A 5035-nucleotide genomic window follows, 5' to 3' on the forward strand; every position below is an offset into this window, starting at 1 on the left:
CTCTTCGAGTAGCCTATACATGCCTTCCCACGTAGCTATTCCCGCGTCTCTATTACAAGTCGTGTCTGTATACAAAGGTGCCATTTCCTTTTCTTCGGAACTCGGGGCTTTGTTTTTCTTTCCCATTTCAATCTGCGTATTGCTTTGTATCATCCTCCATTCTCCGTTCCTGCAATTCACAAATGAAGTAGAAATGAATGACCAGGAAGGGTGATGGGAGAGTTTTAAATGCCGCAGACATTCCAAATACACCACCTTACATGAAGTGATTCTTCGAAAAGCATGCGTTCATATTCTATTAATAACTGACAACTAACTCCTTTATTAGCATTTAAAGCGCATAACCATGTGTCAGCTTATGGAAAATACTTTTCTTGAATATCGTGCCCGAAAGATCTGCAATGGAGCGATTTTGTGATTTGCTTCGCAACATCGCAGAATCGCACAAACACAACGTCGTTGTTTTGATCTGGTATGACATCGCAATCATTGCTTTATCGCGAGATCACAACATCGCAATATCGCAGATCGCAGGAGTTTTATGTATAACACATTTTGTTAACCTGTTTCTTGCGAGATGCAATCTTGCGGTCGGCGTCATCGCAAATCGGTAAATTCTGAAGTGTTTCATGTAAGTTTTGCTGAATGCGATGCGATATTTGTTCATTGCCATGATCTTGCAAATGCCGGGATTGTACTTGAACGGTGGCATCCCGCTATCTTTTTACAATGCGATTTTAAAGATTTTTCCCTTATCATAAACTTAGATTTTAAGTATTCAAAGGAGTTTCCTAAGCTTATGATGGTAACTTTATTTGCGGAAAAGGAATTTAAGCACTACTTTTGCTTTTCCTAGATTTTAACTAAGGGTCCCCACACATTTAGCATTTCGAATGATGCTTAAATGAGAGGGGGAGTTTGCTGGTCACAACACTTACAACATGCAGATATATTCATTTATGTTCTTTTAAAAATGCAATTTAACACATCACGAAAATAAGAGGTCTTGGAAGGGTCCTTTGTCACACCGGGACCCGGATCAAGTGTTATCAAAGCAGTCTTTGCGTGGATGTGAATTGCAAGCGTGAACGATGGAACGTGCAATGACAGAGGATGAAAAAGCGATGTACGAGACCATGCTTAAAATTTCCAAAAGGGTGGAAATAATGTATGAAAATCTACAGAAAGAGACAGAGGAAAAGGAGCAATTGCAGCTTCAGTTGCGAGCCACGAAAGAGGCCTTGGAAGAACTGAAGCACAACAACCAAAGTCTTTAAACAGATAACGCTGAATTGAAGATTCTTCTACATGAAGAGAAAGAGGAGAAACATAGTTTGCTATGACAACTGCAAGCAAAGGACGAGGCCTTGGAAAAGCTGTAGCGTGACCCTTGTGACGTAAAAAGTAATTCTCTGAATTCATGTATGTGTCCTAATGATTATTTCACTATTTTTGAAAATCATACGACAAGAATTGGCTCCAAATTTTTGAGGAAAATGGGGTATGAAGGAAAAGGCTTGGGCATTAATGGCCAAGGAATTGTCAACCCCATCAAAGTAGAAGAATTACCCCGTCAGATAGGACTTGGGTATGTGAGAAAGGAAGTTGGGGAATGCGCCGAGACAGCTAGTGAACCACCAACAATAGATGATGAGAAACCCTCATCAATTCTTTCCAAATCGACAGAGGAGGTAAAAGATGTTGACTTCCTTTCAGTTTCGTCTTCACGTAGTATGTTTTCTATTGGAGATTTGGAGATCCCAATTACAAGGAAAAACATGAGGCTTCTTACCAGGATGAGGCACGAGGAGCAAAAAGAACTTGGTGTTAATAACCAAGGCATAACTCAACCATTGGAGGTTGTGTAGAGACCTCAATTTTCAAGCTTGAGGTACACCTAGGGAGAATGCTCGAAGGTGTCAGATGCTTCCAAGACATCGTTGAAATCGTCAAGGAAAGAGAATGATGGGAACACATCCCCATCATCCCATGGCAGGGAAAGAGCTGAGGGAAGCTCTCATCACCATACTTACACCATAGACAACAAGCAAAGGTATAACCAATTTTGATCTCGAATGTTCATTTCAATTATAATCATGTTGTTAATTATGGAAATAAATCATGGTATTGAAAAACATGTACCTTTTGTGGATTACATAACCATACATTTTCAAAGTGTTGGAAAAGAATAGCAACGCACAAAAGGAGGAGGCATGAAAGACCCTCTCAACAATAGGTAAAGAAACATGTTAGGGAAATATGGAGGAAGAAGATGTATTGCAGTCATTGCGACAGAAGGGGCCATCAAAGAGCCACATGTTGGAGGCTCCATCCAGAGCAGCGCCTTAAAGAGAAAGTGTTGGTGCATGAATCAGGTGAAACAATTGTTTGACAAGCAAAACCACCACAGGGGGATGACCCATTCACAATGATAAGTGAAAAATGGTTTCTAGATATGTTAGCTTGTCATGGTCGTGATTTTGTAAATCATTTGTTGCATTTTAAAATGTAAAAGTGATGATGTGTTTTCCATCACTTGTTAAGCAGTAATGGTGTCTGGTTGTATTTTGTGTTGCATTTTACACTCTGAAAGTGATGTTGTATTTCCATCACTTGTCAAAGCAAAAATAATGTTTGGCCTTATTTTTGTAAATCATGTGTTGCAGTGATGATGATTTTTCCATCACTTGTTGAAGCAACAATGATATGTTGGTCTTGTTTTCGTAGCTGGGGTATTGTTTCCATTTTTATGTAAACTTGACCATCGAGTATGTGTTATAAACTCGTAGAAATTGTGGGATGCTTGGGTCATCAGTTTGTCATGAAAGTCAAGCATGTAATTTGCGAAACAATGTACTACAGGTTGCAGAGGTTGCAGGTGTCGGCTCATCGCTTAAGGCTCTGAAGAACAAAGGTGAAGGAAATGGAAGAGAGACCTTTTCAGGACACTTGTGATGCAGACAAGGTACAAAGAAGTTGCAGATTATTTTTCATGCTTTTGGAGGACCAAAAGCTCCTCAGTGGGGAATATTGATCAAGGTGGCTCCAGAGGCACACACAGGACAAAGAGGGCTTATGGAAGCTTGAAAATCAAAATGATCATAATGCTTTCAAACCAGGACTTGAGCATAGATCTCGTCGTCTTGATCGTGGCGGTGCGAATGGTTCGTCAATCTGAGCTCATATGTGGGAGAACGAGCCAATCAAAGTTGGATTGTGGGCCAGGTTTAAGTGTCATATAATTTGATAGCCCCCGGGGCACAAAACCTAGCTCTCGAAAGTGGTCGAAATTGTGGCCTCGTTAATTTTCCCAATATCCCTTATTTTCTAAAGATTTGAAAAAACACCTCTATTTTAAAAAATTTAAAAATATATATATTATGAGGTGGCGGGCCATGACCCCCGCCACCTCCCTTTCAACTGCACCCTCCAAAACTAAATATTATATTTGGGTTGGCGGCGATTACCCACACCGAACCCTTCCACAACCCAGCTTATAAACGTTAACCATTATTAATATGGAGTGGGTGCGGGCCACCTCTGGTGGACCCAGCCCACACCCCCCAAAACCCCAACACATATGTCGTTAAAAGGCGGGGCCGGTGGGAGTTGAACCCATGGCCAGCGGGAGGGTCGGCCCCGCCCACGCGACGGCCTCATATCACTCCCCCCAATACATGTAACCACCAAACTTTAATGCGCCCATCATACCAACAACCACGGTACACCAAAAAAAATGCGCCCAAACATTAATGCTCGAACATTCAAACCATGCCCGAAATGAATTATGGAGGTAAGGGGCGGGCTACTTAATGCGGACCCGATCCCTGAAACATATGCGGTTTTTAAAAACTGGAATGTGTTCAAATGGGAGGGGCAGGGATTGACCACCCGAACCCTCCTCAACTAATGTCTATTATTACCATTACACCAAACGAGTTTTTTGTAATCTCCGCCCGAAATTTAACATATAAACTCAACATTTGTTCAGTGCGCCCAAGCATGGAGGAACCAGAAGCGGGCACAGAAACCGAGACTGTAATTTTTTTAATTAATTTATTGCAGGTAGAACCATGATTTAGCGAAATTTCCAGGAGGGTGAAATTTTTGCAGTGTCCAAATTGGACAACTTTTATGTCGATCTTACACCTCTTAGTGACATGAACCCGATGGCGCAGTCAGTGTTCTGATCTGAGCAGCATATCTTCAAAGGACCCGGAGGAAGGAATCTTTGAGGAATCTAGGGGGAATCTAAAATATTCCTTGAGCCCCAGATTTTCACTTTCTCAGAATTCATAAATTTTACAGTCGATTTTGCACTGTTCGACGCCACAAACCTGATGGTGCATTTAGATTTTCCATTTTCTCATTTAATTTTTCGGCCAATTTTCAAAGTGGATTGCAGGTGTCAACATTCTTGTGTGAGCATCCATTCCATGAGATTCGACGCTGCGAGATTGATGGTACCACCAACTTCAGCAGTTTGACATCCTCTTCTTTATATGGCCTCAGGGTGTGAGGTATATGCAGTGTGTTCATGTACTTCTTTTGCTATGCATTGTGCTGCATAGATCCCTGTTTGATGTTTGATGTGGGATCTTTCTTTCTTACTTGTTTTCATGATTCTTGCTTGATGTGATGCAAAATCATTTGTGGGATGTACTTGTTGTCATGATTCGTCATGTTGTTTAAGATCCCTTTGTCGTTATGTTGATGGGATACTCGTGTGTTGCCATGTATGATTGCATTGAGATCCCTTTTATGCCATGTTTGCAGAATGTTCATTATCATCATGCATGAGTTTAGGTCATACTGATAGGAGTCCTTTTTGAATGAGAGTTCCCGCATTAGAACATCTCTTGGAGCCACTCCTGCGTGAGGGAATTTTCCTTGTATGATAGCAACATCACCACTTACGTACGTCATCACTATTGAAAACACTTAATGCAACGGCCTACACCATCCTGACAGCGGGGCCCGTAGACGTAGTCCCTCCTAGACGAACTCCGTTATCAACGGCTTATGTTTTCATGTG

Source organism: Pinus tabuliformis, chromosome 6 (assembly GCF_031772625.1).
Source record: "Pinus tabuliformis cultivar Carrire ecotype Pingquan chromosome 6, CPIR1, whole genome shotgun sequence".
Taxonomy (NCBI): Eukaryota; Viridiplantae; Streptophyta; class Pinopsida; order Pinales; family Pinaceae; genus Pinus; species Pinus tabuliformis.